Source organism: Rhinolophus sinicus, linkage group LG05 (assembly GCF_036562045.2).
Source record: "Rhinolophus sinicus isolate RSC01 linkage group LG05, ASM3656204v1, whole genome shotgun sequence".
NCBI lineage: Eukaryota > Metazoa > Chordata > Mammalia > Chiroptera > Rhinolophidae > Rhinolophus > Rhinolophus sinicus.
This window is the reverse complement of record NC_133755.1, coordinates 162,776,954-162,796,865: the sequence shown is the minus strand read 5'-3', so window position 1 is coordinate 162,796,865 and position 19,912 is coordinate 162,776,954. Positions and strand designations below refer to the sequence as shown.

The window sequence follows — 19,912 nt, the reverse complement described above, 5'->3', positions numbered from 1 at the left end:
AAAGAAGAGTATTGTCATAAAACAGGTCTTTGTTCACAGATAGGTTCTGATGTAAAAACAAAACAAAACAGATTCATGGAGAAGAAATGATAAGAATCTAGAATGATGCCATCCACACAAAAATAATCAATTTTATTAAGCCAATACCAACTCACTCAGGAATCTTTTAAATATTGTATAATACCTTAGCAAAGAACATACATACACACCTCCTGCAATACAAAAGAATCTAGTGGTCTGATGGGGAAAGTGTTCCCAACAGGATGTTTAAGCTGAAAGGGAAATTATAGGAGTACTTTCAAGAAAATTGTAGGCCATATTTTGCTGAGTGTTTTGAAGAAGAAAAATGGCTGCAGAAACCAGCCTAATTGGCAGATATGTTTCATCACATGATCCAATTTAACAAGTCTTAGCAGTTTTTTTTTTTTTTTTTACTTCAAATGATAAGACTTTTGAATTTAAAAGTAGAAAAATTGTGTCTTCAGAAAAATCACTTGTATTTTTAAAATCATGTTACAAAACAAAGTCTTGAAATATTTCCGCTGTTGCTTTGCCCAAAGCATATTGAAAAACATCTGGAGAACTACAGAACATTGAAGAGTATTTTTCCTCCCTCTCAACTCAGATATTTAACTGAGTAATAGACCCTTTCTCTGTCATTTTTGTTCAGCCTGAGAGCTTGACTTTAAAAGAAGAGGCAGCATTTTGGGACCTGTAGTATGATCATACACTGAAGATTAAAGTTATTAATCTACCTCTAGACAGGTTCTATATTTCTGTGAAATAAGAATATCCTTCCAGTCAGAAGAAAGCACTGAACATTGTGATGAAGTTTTTAACTTTTAACATGTATAAGAAAACTTCTGCTTGTTTAACAATCATTGAATTCAAGCACAGAAATGTCACATTTCAGTTAAAATTGAAAACCCTGCGTTTTTATTATAAATTTGAATAATTGTGCAGTGAAAAAACAAGCACGCATTTTATACTTTTTAGATAAATTTCACTCTTTATATTTGATGTCAAAATAAATTTTATGTGTATGTAGAATTAAGAAAAAAAGCATGTAACAAATGCATGTGCATGACAGTTTCCTAACTGATATATTGAACCTGTCATATCACTTAGAAAATGTTCTTTTCAAACTCCTGTGTGAAATTATATATTAGACTATAATTTTAATCATATGGCTTTGGTTTATGGTTTTAGTCGTTTTACCATTCAACCATATCAACCCATTTCATGTTGTAATAACATCAAATAATATCCAATTAGAATAATTAAATATTTTTTATGAATGATAAAAAATTTTGAAGAAGAAAGAAAAAAATTAATGTCTGGAAACGTACCCGAAAATTAATACTTGCCTTTTGTTTTCAAGAGAAAATTCATTTTTAGGTTTAAGAAGGGGATAGGAAAAAACAGAATGATTTTACATATTTTAAAGTACATAATCTTATTAAAATCCTAAATAGTAGAAATTATTTGACAAATCTGTTAGGCCAACTTGGAAGGTTAAAAAAAAATAAGTAGGAAGTTAAAATTTTTAAAAAGGAAGAACAATTGGTGTGTCTACTATGTACATTATTAACTTACAGTAGTCGTAGGATGGAAAAATCAACACAAATAATAAAACAGACTCAGAAAAAAAAAATGTTACTCTTTATTCAAAAACAGTTAACAACTACGAGATCTGACAATTAAGTTCACAAACTTGTGATGATGTTGCTAACCTTTTTTGATATCAAAGGGATTGTTCATTATTGATTGTACTAACTGGATAAACAGTTAACCACGTTTATTATTTGGAAAAGGTTGCGTGAAAAAGTAAGGTGACCTGAACTTTTTGCCAACAATTCATGGTCTTGCATCATGACAGTGCACCAGCTCACACAGCACTGTCTATGAGGGAGTTTTTAGCCAGTAAACAAATAACTGTTTTGGAACACCTCCCTATTCACTTGATCTGGCTACTAATGACTTCTTTCTTTATCTGAAGATAAATGAAATATTGAGAGGAAGTCATTTTGGTGGAATTCAGAACATCAAGGGTAACACAATGAACAGCTCTGATGGCCATTCTAGAAAAAGAGTTCCAAAAATGCTTTGAAGGGTGGACTAGGTGCTGGTGTCAGTGTATAGCTTCCCAAGGGGAATATTTTGAAGGTGACTGTAGTGATATTCAGCAATGAGCTAAGTAGAACTTTTTTAGGATGAGTTTGTGAACTTAACTGACAGGCCTCGTTACTGGATTATTATATCCACAATATGTAGTGTAGATACGATATTTTTATGCAGGAATTCCCTGAGATGTAATCTTTTCCAACGTTTTCTCTAAGGTAAAAAGAAAGATTATAAATGGCTGCTAAAATAATATAGATGCAAACATATTACTAATCAAAGTAAATGAAAATGAAATAAAATCTTTCAAAAATGAAGAATTTCAGAGGGTTATAAACATGTAATCTATCGATATACTCTTTTTCAAGAGGTAAGACTAAAACGTAAGGGCATGGAAATTTTAATTTCAAAAATGAGAAACATATATGTTAAGCAATAGCTAAGTTAAAAATTCTGTTGTAGTTAAATCAATATCAGATTAAAAACCACACAAGTAAAACAATGATGACTAAAGCTAAAAAGGGTTATTATGTGAGGCTAACACTTCTAAACCTGAATGCAGCTAATGATATAACTTTAAAATATTTACAACAAAATTTGCCAAGAATTCAAGGAAATGTGGCCAAATCTACCAATTTAGTGGATGCTTTTTATATATGCCGTAGAAATAGATGAAGTTGATGGAAATGGTTAGAAATAACATAGCAGACTTTAACAGCGTGATTAACAAGACTGAATTAACGGCATTCACCAGTTAGAGAATATTTAAAATGTAATAGTACCCAAGAAATATTTATGAAAACTGGGAATAGAGCAGTTCATAAAACTAGCATCAGCGATGCCAAATAATTTTAGAAACATATAGAATATATTACCTGATCACAATATGTGATCATTCTATGTTCTAAAAATTCCCTAATTACATTTATATTTAGAGTAATACTCCCAAAGAAAAAGAGGACATGTTTACCAAAAAAATATACAAGGATGTTCATAGAAGCTTTATGACTAAGAATCAAAAAACTAACAATTATTTAAGTTTTCAATAACAATAATGTTGATCAATAAATCATGGTATCTTTATACAATGAACTACTGTACAGCTACAAGATTAAATGACTGCTACATGCAAGGAGTTGGATGGATCTCACAGATGAAATGATAAGCAAAAAAGTTGGATTAAAAGATTATATACTGGAGTAGGGGGAGGTTTGGGGTTGAGATCAAATGGGAAGAGGTATTAGGAAACCTGTGGGCTACTACAAATAGTTTATATATTAATCTAAGTGTTTGTTAAATGTACACAAATTTGCAAATATCCATTAAATTGTACATTTAAGACTTGAGCACTTTAGAAATAGTATTGTGTAATAAAAAATAAACTCATGGACCAAAGAAGGAACCATTATAAAATTTGGGAAATACTAAGAAGTGACCAAAAAAAAAAAAAAAAAATACTGGGTAAAAATTTATAAAATGTAGAAAAGCTCAGAACTAGTGAGCTAGCAATGACATTAAGAATTTAGAATAATTCAAACAAAATAGGACACTAAAGAAAAGGGCAAATGGTAACATAGTAGAATGAAAACTGTATAATAATGATGATTAACAAAGGCAAAAATATTTTCATTTTTAATAAAATTGTAATCAAAACTCTAGCAAAATTAATAGATAACAAGGACAAAAATATTACTAGGAATAGTAAAGCTGTATAAATTTGAAAAGTTGCAGAGCATAAACATATAATAATAGGATGTTGAAATATGTTGTACCAATCCATTTTAATAGTCAGAAGAACAAATTAAATTCCCAGGAAAAATACAATGTACCAAAAATTATTAAAGAAGAAATGCAAAATTGGATAATTTAATAATCATTTAAACAATTCAATGTTATTAAAAATTTATTTTGAAATAAATTGTCAGTACCAGAAAGTTTTTAAGGAACTTTTTTCAAACATTGAAGGAGTCAATTATAATTTCACACAAATTCTTCCAAGGAATAGAAGAGAAGGAATACTTCTCAGTTCAATTTATGAGACAAGCAGAATATTAATATAATATTAGACGAAGAGAATAAAGGAGAATATTGGCTAGTTTTATGAATATAGATGCAATATCATAAATAAATTAACAAGTCAATTCAATGCATTAAAAATATCATATTATAATTATCAATTTATGTTCATACAACCTGTTCAAATTCCAGGTTGGTTTAACAGTAATGAAAACTCAATAATTGGATTTACTACATTAAAAAATTAAAGGAGAAAATGATAAAAATCATCTCAAAATATGCAGAAAGTTGATTAGGTGAAATTCAATATGTATTATTATTTTTTAAAAGGTAACTAAGGATAGAATTTCTTTAAACTCGTTAAGGTTATCTATACAATACAGGAAACATGATTTTTATAGATGCCTTTTTCTAATTTTTTTTTTCCTGTCATATGCTGAGAGTGGTGTTTTACATTCTCCCTCTATCTGAGTGAGTTTGCTTAGTTCTTTCATAGTTCTATCAATTTTACTTTATATATTGTAAGGCAATGTAAATTGGTCTATAAAATTTTAAATCTGCAGAATTGAATCCTTTTTCATTTTGAAATGTCCCATTATTGTCTGAAATTGTCAGTATTTATTCAGATATCATTGCTTGTCCATTATTTATGTATTTAATTTTTATTTTTTTACCTTATGTGTAATTCTGTTCTTGACTTTTGAAGAAATCAGTATAGAGTTGGGGTTTGATTTTACTTGACTCCAGCATTGTGATATTTGTCTTTTAAATGGAGTTTTAAAATCCATTTAACTTTAATAATTATTGTATCTGAGTTTATGTTTAACATCCTCTGAGTTTTTTTTATTTCTGTCTGATATATTTGCTCCTTTTTCTCTACATGATCAGCTTCTTCTGTAATTACCAAGAATTTTTGGTATTATTATTATTATTATTATTATTACTATTATCAGCATTTCTTCTTCCATAGTTTTTTTTTTACTATGTAGTTATGATATTGTTTTATGGTCTATCTTCTGTAGTACAATATGCATCTCTTATTAAAATCTAATAAAAAATAGTACCCTCTTCCTGGAAAATGCAAGCATTGAAGAATCGCTTAGCTGCATTAATCCTCCTTCCACCTTTTGTGCTATAATTGGAATGTAATTTATTGCATCATATATTAGAAACTTCATAGGACATTATCGTGCAGTCTGTATGCATTTATATTCATGCTTCCCATGCTCTTCTTGGTTCCTGTGCTTCCTTATAGGACCATTTATTTCTTCCAGAGGAAATTCTTTAGTATTTGTATCAGGAGACAGCTAGGAAATAGAAAGCATACTAGTAATTGAAGCAGAAAGAATTTAACCTTAACACTTGTTAACTACTAAAAGAGGTTAAAAAAAGAATATGAAGTGGTTCTGAAGTGGCAAATACAGAGAACGGCTATTACCTCTAGGGTTGAGAGACAGAGTGAACAATGAAGGAACTATGAACTTAGATGAGGTTCCTTATTAATGCAGAGATTCAGATATTTTTGGCAAGGACATGGCTACCATAAGAACATGCAGATTATCAGTGGCAAAGACACTTGCTGGAGTTCATGAAGGCCACATAGTAGTGGAAAATCTTTCTGGAGGGCGTGACTAGAGTTGTTCTCCAGCAGCAACCTGCTTGTTGACAGAGAAACATCCTAGTTGTTGGCCACATTTTGTCCATGTGGACAGCTGAAGTGAGTGTTACTAGGCTTCCCAGATGCTATCATATTAGTTGTCATGTAGAAAAACAACACACCAGATACAGGAAGGAAGGGGCTTCTGGTTTATCTGGTTTTACCGTGTCTTTCAAGGACCCTCTCTTAAGGAAAGTTGGCAAAGGAGAAATGTCTATGAGGTCCAGTTCTAGTACCACAAAGAAAGAAGGGTGAATTAGGAGATGAGAGGCATTTAATAATGGGCATGGTCGACCCTTCTGACTCTTCAGTTTGCAAACACATATTTCACATGATATGCCTCATATAAACGACTCTGATTTCATTTAATAAAATGTGTTATCCTATAAACAAGTGTAAAGTCCTTTCCCTCTCACCAAAATGATGAGACCCACTGTCCCAATAGTCATCAGTGGCTATCTTAATCACTAATCAAGTTCAGACACATTTGTACTGAATATTCTGCTACCTGAAGACTATATTCTAGAATTAACCACCAATTTATTTATATAAAATAAAAAGGGGGAAGGAAAAATAAAATATAACTAAATATACACTAATAATTATATGTATAACAGGTAAAGAACAACTGTATAAAATCACTATAGTCTATATTTCAGTAACTGGAAATGACCTTTGTTACTATTTAACTTTTTTTCTTCTATAATGTTTTCCATACTCTCCTGCTCTTGGGAAAAAAAAAATATATATATCAGCTGGTAAAGATTTTAGTAGGTAGGTGACTCAAACAGTTATTCTGAAAGAAATGAGTCCTCAAAAGTCCTATTTTCTTTGTTTACCCCATTATTAATCTTTATTACTATATATATATGAAAGTACTTAGAGGTACCTGCAGATGCTCCCATAGGTCCCATAAATATTCATTTTTGGCCCATTGTACAACTGCAAATCTATTTTATAATCATGACCAATCAGTCAAACGAGAAGAGTAACCTAATTCTCTATGTGTTGGGTCAGTGTCAAAAGGAGCACAAAATGGCAATATGGATGTTTCATTATCCAATTCAATGGAACCAGTGTGGTATTGCTGAGGAGCAGCAGTCCTCCATTGGGGGGGTGGCGGGGTGGAGACTTCCACAGTAAAAGAACTTGAAGTTGTTGAGACTAAGAAGCAAACATTCCAAAAATGGGTTTTTAGGTACAGTAGTGAGAAAAGTCCCTCCCACTCCATGATTCTCACACCCATATATTCTGGCAATATGACAGACAACAACTATCAATGATTTCTGGTTCAGTTGGGCATTGTCTTACAACTGGCACTCTGTTTGAATCTTTAGGATGCCATTTCATCTTTCTATTAGACAATCATTTTTTTTTTTCAGTGATATTCTGAGGCAAGTGAAATCTATGAGCATGACCCAGTCGCATAACTACCTTTTCTGTGAAATGAATTCCTTAATAAGAAGCAATGTTAGGTGGCATATAATGATGGCAGATATGGTATTCCATGAGTCCATTGATGGTAGTGCTGACAGAAACATTACTGGCAAGTATGGCAAATCTAATCTAGAATGTGTGTATATCCCAGTGAGGAAGAATCCTGACCCCTTTATAAGGAAGACGTCCAATATAAGCAACCTGTCACCAAGTGTGGCTTGTACTTCTGGGGAATGGTCCCATATCTGGGGCTCAGGATTTGCCTCTCTGTTGGCATAGTAGGCACTCAGCATTAGTAATAGCATGCTCAGCCTTCGTAAAAGAAAAAATATTTTTTAATCTATTAACAGACTCTATTTCTGACACTATAAACACTGTTACAGACCCACTGACCAAGTGCTATGGTGGCCTGGGAAAGAAGCTGACTAACATCCACCAGTGTAATTGTGTCTATTTGATTATTAAGAGCCTTCTCTGCAGGGAATGTCCTTTGGTGATTATTCATCTGAGACATAAATATCTCCAAAATCTGTGCTAATTCTGAAAGCTCTCTCTTCATACCTCTTCTCCAGACTTCCAATTTTCCAAACTATTCCTTCCAAGGCTCTGACCTTTCAGCCAAACTGTTAGCAACTGCCTATGAGTCAGAGAACATTTGTACTTCTAGACAAATATCATTGCCAATGAAAGTGGGGCGGGGGGGGGGGGTGTACTGCTCAAAATTCTTCCTGCTGGAATGATTTTTCTTTATCATTCTGCTTAAAAATCACCCCAGAGTAGCATTTTAATGCTGCAGGCATTTAATTTTAGATGGTCCTTTTTTTTTCCTTCTTTTTTTCTTTTTTTTAAAAATAAGGCTCAGTTTATAATTCTTCAGTCAATTAATTATAAAGACCATAAAGGCATAGGTAGTGTTGGAGGGAGAGGAGGTAGTGTAGCAGGAATCAGTGACAAGGAAGTGTGATTTATTTTTTTAGACAATTTGCATATGCATTCCAGACTTGCCTGAACTTAGTTTATTATATACTATTTTCACTTGATGCATTTTTTTCAGTGCATGACCAACTTTTGGCTATGGGTCAGATGAACACCCTGTTAATTATGGGTATATCAGGCTAAATGATCACCTGATAATACTATGGTTAGGCATCCAGTCTTTTCTAAGACCCAGTAGCAAGCATTAAGCTATCTCTGCATTTTCCATCTCTGTAATTCTTATTTTATTTTTGCATACATTCTAATTCTTTACTGAAATTGTCCAACTAGTTCTCTATAATCTTAAATATTTTTATTATGGTCATTCTAATTTTTGTTTCTATTAGTCAGCTTTGGACGTTTAGAATTAAAGACCATGAAATATCCAGTTGGAAATGTTCTGAGGCTATTAATACACATCTTTAGTTTTATAAATAGGAATGAATAGAAGCCATAGATTTTCAAGTATATTACAAGGAGATGGTAATTGAGGCCACTGAACGGAATGAGATTTACTAGAAAACAAGTGTGTGGAATAAGAAGAAAAGAGAGCCTAAGACATAACTTTGACAAACACCAATATTTAATGGGCAGTGAGTAAATGTTTAAAAAGAATAACCAAACAGAGAAAAAAAGTATTAAGAGGAAATAAATTTTCACCAAAATTTAAAAAAATTGAATATTTTTTTGGAGGAGGAAATATTTAATCAACCTGTTAGACCTGGAAAGAAGTCACATAAGATCTTTCTAACCTTTGGTGATAGTCACTAAATTCTTGTGGTTAAAAGTGTGGGCTTTGGAGCCTATTGATTGAATTCAAATCCAGACTCACCCACTAATATTGTGTGATCTGTTTAAGCTATGTGTTTAAGCTGTATTTGTCTCAGTGTCTTCATTCACAAAAGGGAGCTAATCATAGTTTTTATCTCATAGAGTTACCATGACTATTAAATTAAAATGTAACTTAAATAGGTACTTAAAACAGTACCTGATACATGGGAAGTACTCAGTAACATATTTTTGTCATTATCAAGATAATTTTTGTTATTATTCATATTATTTTTTATCTAGGCAAAAATAACACATTGTCTTGATAATGGGTAAGACACAGGCAATTGAAAATAAATGATAGGTGGATTAGTGATAATGGAAAGAGTAGACAAGGCTATTACATGCTTGACTGTGAATGATGAGACAAAGTGGTAATGATTTAAAGGAACATGTTTCCGGAGTGTGTGTGTGTGTGTGTGTGTGTGTGTGTGTGTGTGTGTTTAATTTTAAACATACTTGAATATATTTACTTTCCAGAGGTAAATAATCAGTGGAGAAAAAGTTGAAAGTAGAAAAAGGAAGGATAATGTATAACAAACATGTTCTTACAAACATAAAATGATGACAAATCCAAATTGGGAAGGGATTTGTTTACACATGAAGAAGGAATCCTTTTTATTGAGGCTACATATGCACAAGCAAAAATGTGGGTAAGTTTAATTGTATACAAATGGATTATTAGTAGCCAGTTAGTATTACTGAATAATTTTCTTATGACTATTATTTTACTGATTAATACATATTTCATTCATTTTTAAATTTACACATTTATTGAGTTAATTGTTTATTGGTTCATCAATTTATTCATTTAGCACATTTCCTGAGTCCTCAGTGTGTTTCCAACATAGTGTTGGCAAAAGAGATATAAAACCCACTGTGGATACTGTCTGAACTTATTAAGAGACCAAACTAGAGGGAAAGAAACATATAACTAATAAAATCTAAAATATGATGAGAGATAAATATGAAGTGTTTAAAGAAGCCTAGGATGGATCAGGTGGGTTGAGAAGTAGATTGTGGGGCATGGATAGCAATGCTCTTTTTCTTGGTTTATAAGCCAAGAAAATCCTTTCTTTTCTTTTCTTTTTTTAAGTTTGCCAACAGACTGATTTTCTAACAGTATTTTGTGTAACACTCGGTTAACTTTGTATCTTCACAAGCTACTCCAGAGAAAAGTAGAAAATCATGTAGTGGAATATGGCCCTCTTATTCATCCAGAGCAACTCTCCTTTGATCTTTTTCATAAATGGGGTCCTGTGTGAGATTTTGATATAATAGTTATCGCTGCTATTTTATTAAAAACATATTTTAAACACTCCTGCCTTAAGAATTTTAAGAAGGAAAATCTGATTCAGAGGTAATATATACTCCATAAGTAAATTAAAAAAGAAATTAGATAATTACTTTTTATTTCAAATAATCCATATTATTTCATATGGCACAGATAATCAAAGATTGTCTTTCTTTAAAAGTGTACAAATCATAGGAAAACTGAGACTGAGAGTAGAAAATAGATTACTTAATATGTTTAATTATTTTGATTACGTTGGCCATTTAAAATAAATTATAAGTGCATATGAATAAAAGTGAAAAAATAAAATTCTCTAAACATTGTTAAGATGTAAGATGTTTGGGAGTTTTAGCATTCTTTCTAAAATCATGTTTTTTTATAAAGCAAAGAATATAAAATATGGCTGGGAAATTACTATACTGAAATGCTGTTTAGATATTTTTAAGAGACAAAAATTAAATAAATGTGCTAACCAGGAAATAGTGCTAGCAACAATCCCAAGAACAAGAATATGATATGCAGAAAAATGTGATAATTAGGAATGTGAGTCATTATAATGTGAAAATTGAAAATTGAATCATATTAAAGTTATTAAAGTCAAAAGTTATGGTTTCTTAGTAACATTACCCAAGTCATATTACCCATATGTACTATTTTCTCTTCCTGTTTGGTTTATTTTGCCTCTGGTCTTTAGCCATTAAGGCAATATGAATTAAAATTATATCATTCTGTTCTTCAAAGATTGCTTTTTTGCTTCTTCATTAAAAAAAGAAATTACAAAAATGTTTGTCAGACGACTTATCTTTCAGTTTCTCAAACACATGTGTTCTAGACATACTGTGTAGAACTATATTTTGAAGACTGGATTTTTCAATAGGTACTTCAGTTTTTTTACTTATATTTAGACTGTGCAAAATGTCAGGAATCACAGGCTAGAGACAAAAATAAGATGGGCTTGATCATCATTTCCACATTGGAAAGACAGTAAAACTGCTTCCTTTGGGCATTTTAACAGACAAAGAAGAAAACAGAAAAGAAAAAACAACAAACTTTCTTTCATTGCCCTCCATGGGCTCCTTCCAACCTTAGTACAATATATATATTTTTTCTTCATTAATGTTTTTTTGAGGAGAGTCATTTTTATCTTAACAATTCAATAAATAGCTGTTTACTTTCTCAGGTCTAGAATCTTATGAAGATAAAAAGGGATTTTTATAATTCTTAGTAAATCAAAAACCCAATTTCTACTTAAGTATAGCTGAAGTGCTTTATTAACAGGTAAATGGTCACCCTCACACACAATCACTACCTTCCTCTCATATGTCCTTATCATGATTCTCCCATGTTGTATATCTGATGGAACAACAATGGTGGGGACATCTTGTTTTAGCATGTCTTATTTTCCCTATATTCTATAAATATAGTACTAAAGAGTCTTATTTCTCAATCTTCTGAAGCAACAGGAGAAGGGAAATAAGGGAGAGATATGAATGGAATACGGGAAAAAGAAGGAGGAATTCACAAAGAAACAGAGAAAGGTGACCATTCTATTAGGGCTCCTAGTTCCTCTAATTTCCCTTCTGGATCTCAGTGGTCTGACAGCGGAGACACAGGCCATGTCTACCTCAGGTTAAATTTATTTGATGATGTAATCAGTTCTGTAAGCAATTAATTCTATGGGAATTTTTTTCTTTTAAAGAAGATTTTGAATCAGATATTTTTTCAAATTGACCAATTAATTTATTAAAAATGATCCATTGAGTAGTCCAATGACATGACAATCACACAACGAATGGGAAAATTAAAATAAAAGAGCAATTGACTGATTATATATATATATATATATATATATATATATATATATATATATATATATATAAAATGACAATTAGGATGTGAAATTTAATTTGTTACTCTGTTCCCTGCATGATTTGCCACACCCAGCTGGTTATTTTCCTAACGGGTTAACATACTTGTAGACATAGCCTGTCAAATATACCTCATGCTCTAGTTTCAGATATTAGTGAGTGAAGCAAGACCTATTCATTGAGCCCTTATTGAGTGCCATAACAAGCAGCTACAGATTTTAGAAAATATAAATATTCAGGGACTTAGACATGGTCATGCTCCTAAGTCATCTTTTCAAAGGATGATAAAACAGGCAAGTGCTTATAAATAATTACCAAGAACACTGAAAGAAGAACTCATAATAGAAGATAAATTTAGTTGAAATGTTGCTAGTTGTATAGTCAGTATTCAGTTAAATTCAAGAATTCTTTCTAAAATAGTCCAGCCAGATGATAATTGAGCATATGCTTAGACATTTGTAAACCACCACAATAGTAAAAGATAAATAAATAAAACATGAATGTAGGTGAGAATGAAAATATTATGATAATGAGACATGTTCTGCCATTTATAAAATCATTGACCTTGTCATATGAACAACATCCACAATGCAAAATTCACACACATTTTTTCCAAGTAAAATGACAATTGGATGATGTCAGAAAAAATATAAATTGCTATACAAATATTTTTGTGAATTAATAACTGAAAAAAATTGATAAATTGAGAAATGCTATTATATTCATTCATTCTTGGAAATTTGACCATTCAATTCATTAGTCATTGGAAGAATTACTTTTTGTCAAATTGAGATTGGGATATTAATGTTTGCTGTACTTTTCTGCTTTCTAGGAGAATATTACATTCTGGAGGTGCTCAGTCTTTCTTAAGCTGAAAGTTTCTCCTCTGTGAATTCTACTCCAAGATCTCAGTTTTCAGTTGAATTCATAATGATACTATGGTCATGACTATATCTGTTTGTTCAATCCTATATAATATATCATATCTAATCTACAGCATAAAATATAAAGAATATTTTTCATGAAGAGTGGAACCACACTAAGTGGAAATTTTAGAAGTTTATATGGATATTTTTGGTTGTAAAGGTTTTTTGGGGATACCACACATTTTATTGGAAGTTGCCTGGGATATTAGATGTCCAGCAATGCACAGGACTGCCATAAAAAATGAAGGAAAAATTCTTGCCCCTACAAGACCTTTTCTCTTTCAGTCATTCATGCAAGGTGGGGTGATGAGACTATATTGTTTGAATCTAGAACTAAACTATATTTCACATATAGACACCAATAGTTTCAGCAGTTTTAATTTACAGTTAATTTTCCAGGAAGAAAACAATAAACACCTGTAAGGTAATTTTAGGAAAAATTGTACTTTGTTGTTTGAAATTGTACAAAAGAAAATCACATCATGGATAGCATTCACACTCTTATACAATCATGAGACACATAATGATGTTTCAGTGAGCGATGGACCACATACATGAAGGTGATATACTGGATGCTTAGGTAAGGTATATAGTAGGCTATAACATCTCGGTTCGTGCAAATACACTTTATGATGATCCCCGCAAAAACAAAATTGCCTAACAATGCATTTCTCAGAATGCATCTCCATCATTAAGTGGCATGTGTCTGTCTGCATCTGAGGCAGTAATACCAAATTGTAGTGGTCTGTATTTGTTGTTGCTAGATTTTTATTCATTATATATATATATATCAAAGCAATCTTGTGATCACTTCAGTGTGCTTCATGTATTTTTCTTTTGAATTTGTGAATGATAAAGATATTTTCAATTTTAAAATGGAAATGAAAAATTTGAATTTTATTTAGTTTTATTCTAGTAGTTAGGGATGTTTTCTGAAAACGGGTCTTGGAAATACTGTGTTTTAAGCATTTATAAAATTAGATAATGATCACTCTATATCCCCTTTTATATACTGACACTATTGTAAGACATACATATCAAGCAATGTGAAAAAGATTCAGATGAAGGAAGCATCAGCATGATGCTTCCAGTTTTTCTTTTGTGAAACAACATTCATTAAAAATTTAATTTAATTAACTTTAAGAATTTATGAGAATTAGACACGAGTTATGAAACCTGAATCAGCCACTGCCGTTTTCAATTTGGAACTTTACCATCAACCCATTAGGATCATTGATCCCTTTGGATTCACAAGTAAAAAGAGCTGTATCTGACTTAAATTAGCTTACTATTTTCTTAGAAAATAATAAAAGCAAGAAGATACTGCTTAAATAAAATTGACCCCATGAAAATCTCATAAGATTTATTAGGAAACATTGTTAGCCACTTTCAACAGTATTCAGCTGCTGCTTTCACAGGTCCTTTTATATAATAATCAACCTATGCATACAGAATTGACACCAATTCACTTATTTCAAGTCAGCCAGAAAAACAGATCAATAAATCATGAACTTTTCTTTGCTTCTTCTCTCAACTTTAACAAAACAATTATCCCAACAACTAAGCCAGCAGCCAATATTGTGATAAAGCTGTTTCTGAGGTCAGAATGTTCTGAGATTGAGACAGACCACAAAGTTTATTTATTTTCAGGTACAAAGTGAGAAAAATATTCTAACTGATATCCTTACACTCTCTCCTAATATTCAACATCAGGATATGATGCATTTATCCATCAAGAAACATTATGGCAATTAGCAGGGGAAAATAAAGTATTTGCATCACCCATTTCTTCTTTCAAAGAGACTATAAAAGTAATAGAATTCTTATTAGGTCTATTGTCTATAATCTAGATAAATTAACATAATTTAATAATCAACCTTAAGTAATTTCCATAGCTCAGGAATCTAGTATAAGAATATGGGAATTTTCTCCCTGAAATAGAGGGCACTACAAATAAATATATTTTGCTTTCAACAAGGTTTAACAATATTAAGAAGGCCATTTCATTTCTCTGAGACTTACTTTTCACAAATTCAAAAGGCAATATTTGCTTAAATGGTCTCTATATTTTTTCTGCCTTTAATAACTCTTGGTCTCTGTGCAGAATGAAATTCAGATTACATTATAGTACAATTTGGTCGATTCTGGGTCAGTTGATTCAAACTTCTAGATTAAATGAATTGATATTTGTTTCTTGTTTTGGAAGAAAACATTCAAAGAATGATTATCAAATTGGCAAAGGAGACAAAACTTTGACAGATGGTTAATATCAAACATATTGGAAGCAAGATTCTATGTGAATTCTCCATCAAATACCATATGCATAATGACGATTTCTAAGTATGGTGTAAGGAACACCTAGATAGCAAAAACTGATTTATAAATGGGCTAGAGGTTTTAATAAACAAGTTCCATACTCATTAACTGTGTGATGAGTTTAAAAGAGCAAACACAGGCTTAGGGTGTACTTGTGAATATGCAATATCTGGATTACTGTAAATAATAGGACCTTTATTCTCTGTGCTACAGAGATAATTTCCAAAGAATGTTTATCTTAGAGTGACAGGCTTAAGAAGTTAAGAGAACTGAAGGAACTTTAAAGAACTAAAGTAGTAGGTGGTAAATGTTATAAGAAATATATACATGGTGATGGATTTTAGCTCAACATCGTGCCACTTTTTACTTGTTTACATTTTCTTTTAATGAAATATATTACTTTGTGAAGTAGTTAATAAAAGTTTTCAAGATGAAATGTTATAGCACCCTGTTAGCAATGCGAAGACAAAAATTTTATGTAAGCAAAAAGATGGACTAGAGGACCAATGAAATTCTTCCAAATCTGATTCTATGCAAGCAGAGGCTGAAGATGAATGTATATAGAATCTGGTATTATCAGATGGTGACAAGGAAGCATACTTATTAAAGGAAATATTCCAAGAGTCTCTGTGAAATTACATTTCAGTACCTATTAGATATGGTTGTTTTTCTCTATAAACCTTTATCCATCATTGAAGATGTAATTCTGTAGCATTAAACAAAAGACATAATAAAAAATAAAGCTTGATTTTCAATCACTGAGCTACAGCAACCTCAAATAAATACGAGAACCCAATTAAAGAGAAGTGACCCACTAACAATTTTGATTATTTTCTTTGTATTTGAAGGTTTCATTAGGGGCACAAGAGTTGAATTGAAAGTGATTTGGGGAATCTGGATGGAAGTCACTGACAAGCAAGTGTTAGGGAGATTGGAAGAAAGTTGGCCTCTGGGAGATAAAAGGGGTAAAGAGACCAGTCATTAGGGAAACCCTTTCCCTAACGTCTGCATGTGAGGAACACAGGCAAAAATGGGGAAGGCTGCATTGCCATGGAAGGTAGTCTGGTACAGAGTCACCACTCCAGCAACCCAGCAGAGAGGAACGTTGCCTCAGAGACCTTGGCAAGGACCCAGCTCCAGAGAGTCTCTAATAATTAACAGCAAGAGCTTGGACGGTAACAAGGAATCATGTTGTTTAAGGAAGCACATGGGCCCAAAGTGGCTCCAGGAAGAACCTACTAGTTCATGAATCCTTTTGCAGTTTTGTTTGAATACATAAAATCAGAAGCAGGTGGTGCAACCCCACTGTGGTACACACCTATGAGCATATAACAGTTACCTCCAAGACATACTGAGTTTTTCTTTATCTGCTACCATGGTTGTATATGGAAGCTACATACGTATACAAGGGGAGCAGGGGAGAGGACCACATATTCAACAATTGTAAACATTTATGCTTAATTGGATGGATGGTCTTCCCACAGCTCATTTTTCTCTGCTCTAAGACAGCATCCTCACTATGATGGTTAATGTGCCAGGTGTATTGAGAAATGTGTTAAAAATTAAGAAAAAAATAATGAAAATATGTTCCTAGTGGCACAGAGGTTATTGAGAGGAGCTTTATTGCATATGGCACACAGGGGTTGAGACTTAGCTAATTTAATGTGATCTGCATGCAACTGGATAAATTGCAACTTCTTAGGAAAATGTTCTTTGGCAAGTGTCAAAGGGGGACTTAGCACCTGGTAGAAAGTAGCTTAAGATAAAAAATTTAAAAACTGGGTAGAGGGAATCTTTCCACACTTGAAGGGACAAGTATGACATAATTGGTTGGATAATTAAAATGTTTTTTCCATGGGTCGGTTCGCTCTCTACATGCAATTCCCCAAGAGAACAGTACGTTTTCTGGGAGACACAATTGTATAATTTGTAAACTTTAAGCAAGATATGATGTAGTATGAAAAGATACAGATGTTTCCAGACATTTAAAGGCCCATCTAAGAAGACCTCTAAAATGAGGTTGGAAAAAATTACAGAATTCTTTTAAGAATGGTCCATCTCTGGGAAAGGGGTGAAAAGAAACTTTGGAAACATCTCCCTGCAGAGTCATTTGAAGCTTGTATGGATGTCTTAGTGAGCGGCTGTATGTTTCCAAGCTTTGGGGCAAATGTTCAATCACAGATCTGCATGTTAAATTACTGAACACCTACCACAAAGCAGGAAAAACATTAAAGATGTGCATTTTAGTGCTGGAAACACTGAAATGCAACAGTGAGCAGGAGACAGCAGGGACTACAACTAAGACCAGCATATTGGATCCCCTCACACACAACCTCCCCCAGAGAAAATGTCAACAGAAGTTGTCTCCATCTTGATGCAATGGAGAAAGTGTGGGCTTCCAATGAGTAGGCCAATCCTATGGGTGGGTGGGCAGAAGGTGGGAGCTCCTTTTTTTGCGCTGTCCTCCTCTAATAGTTACATGAGGAAGCTCTCAAAAAAAAAAAAAAAAAGAAAAAGAAAAAAAGAAAAAAAAAACAATGAATGAGATTGCTCTACTGTGAGAGGTGTAGGTGAGTTACATGAGGATTTTTAAACTCAAGGTTGAAAGAGGCAAGGAGAAAGTAAACTGGGCAAGGAAAATAAGCTAGAATTTCTATCCCTATGTGTGGCTTGGTTTTACAATCTGGTTGGTTATAATTCACAGACAAGTAGGTTCTTTGTCTGGACTTAAAGGGCCAGGGCCAGAAGGACAGCTTTTAACTTGAACATGTTTTGATTCTAGCCTCAAATTTAAATATTACAAAAATTTCCAATGATCCTATCAAGGTACATTTTTCAATGTAATGGTATGCTTTGTGCTAAACATGAATAATTCAGGAACATATGTCTTGTGCATATACCGGCAGTCTTCTCTGCTTTCTAGCTGCTCAGAGGTTATTCTAGCTGTCCTTAATTTATGTAGGTGCAGGTTTTTTGTTTTTGTTTTTGTTTTTTCACAGAACTTAAGTGTTATGGTGTGCCTTGAGATAATAAAAACCTTATAACTCTGCACTACAGGATGTTGATTTTACTACTAGAGTTGGATTTTGACAACCCAACTTCTACACATCCATTGGCTCAGGTGAGAAACTTCTCACTGGAGCCCAGTGAAACACCACTCACCAGACAAAACCCTTGATCTCAGAGAGTGGAGGCGTTGTAAAGGGGCTCCATATCACCCAGAGGAACAGGGAATAAGTTCAAGGCACACGGGATTTCTGAAAGAAAAGTGTAGCCCTGTGCATGAGGTAGGTCAGGACTACTGGTGGTCACAGGTAAACCCCCAGATGTCAGGCATTTAAAACAGATGAAACTCATTTCTCGTTGTTACAAAGTCCAAAATTCATAGTTATGTGCTAGAACTGGTTCATGATAAATCACAAGAGTCAACTAGTACATTTTCAGGAATTGTGTAAGCCAATTGTTAATCAAGTCACTATTAAAGAATACATTATACCCCTCTTACAATGAAGTAAATTACATCAATAACAGGTAATTGATAACCAAAACTCATCCCATCTTAATAATTTTCCTTCATTTTACTATTATCTATGTTCTGCATGTTATTAACTTCTATTATATCTGTATTATAACAATTCGTTCAAATGGTGTGGTATGCACATTTCATCCTAACTCTTCCTAACTCTACATTCTGAGATGAGACCTACAGGCTCAGCATGTACATGGTCTGCTGTCAAAGCTATTGAAGGTCACATATTTACCAAATACTTGCCACCGCATAATGGGGACTCCATCTTTCCATCCTCCAATATAAATGTGGCACAACATTTAGGTCAATATTACAACTTAGGTTTCAGTTAGCAATACCACATTCTTTCTGATTCTCATATTAGTTAGGGTAACACCCCAAAATAATAATAAGTAAATAAGTAAACCCCAAAATATCAGTTACTTAGTACATTTGCACTTAAATTCCTGCTCACATAAATTCATAAGTGGGCATTGCTAATCAATAAGTTGTTCTCCTCCAAATGACTCCTTTCACCTTGGGTCTCCGTCATCTTTGACATTAGTTTCCAAATTCTCCCCAGAGGTCATTTTCCATCCTATCCAGCTAGAATGGAAAAAAACAAAGGTGATTACATGCTAAGCATCTATGGCCCTGGTCTAAGGATGGCTCGCATCATTTCTGCTATCATTCTATTAACTAGAACTCAGTCAGTCATGGGTCAGATTTAACTGTAAGCAATACTGGAAAATAAAGATTATCTGTGTGTATAGTTAGAAGACAATACAGTTCTGATGAAGAGTTAGCAAATGTCTGCACACCCCTTTCTGAATTTACACATGTGTAAATTCACAGTCAAATGTGTTTATTCTGTTAGCTTCAGTCTTTCAATCAATATCTCGTGTGATTCCCATTAAGACCACTCAAATAGGCATGACATAAATAAATAACATCTTCATTTTACAC

The 19,912-nt window shown here is 32.7% G+C and overlaps 1 long non-coding RNA gene across 1 annotated transcript in view; it reads left to right on the top strand.

Annotated features, from left to right (window-relative positions):
- LOC141566993 (uncharacterized) overlaps positions 1–19,912 on the top strand; it is a 650,611-nt gene that overhangs the window by 544,853 nt on the left and 85,846 nt on the right. The window lies entirely within an intron of this gene.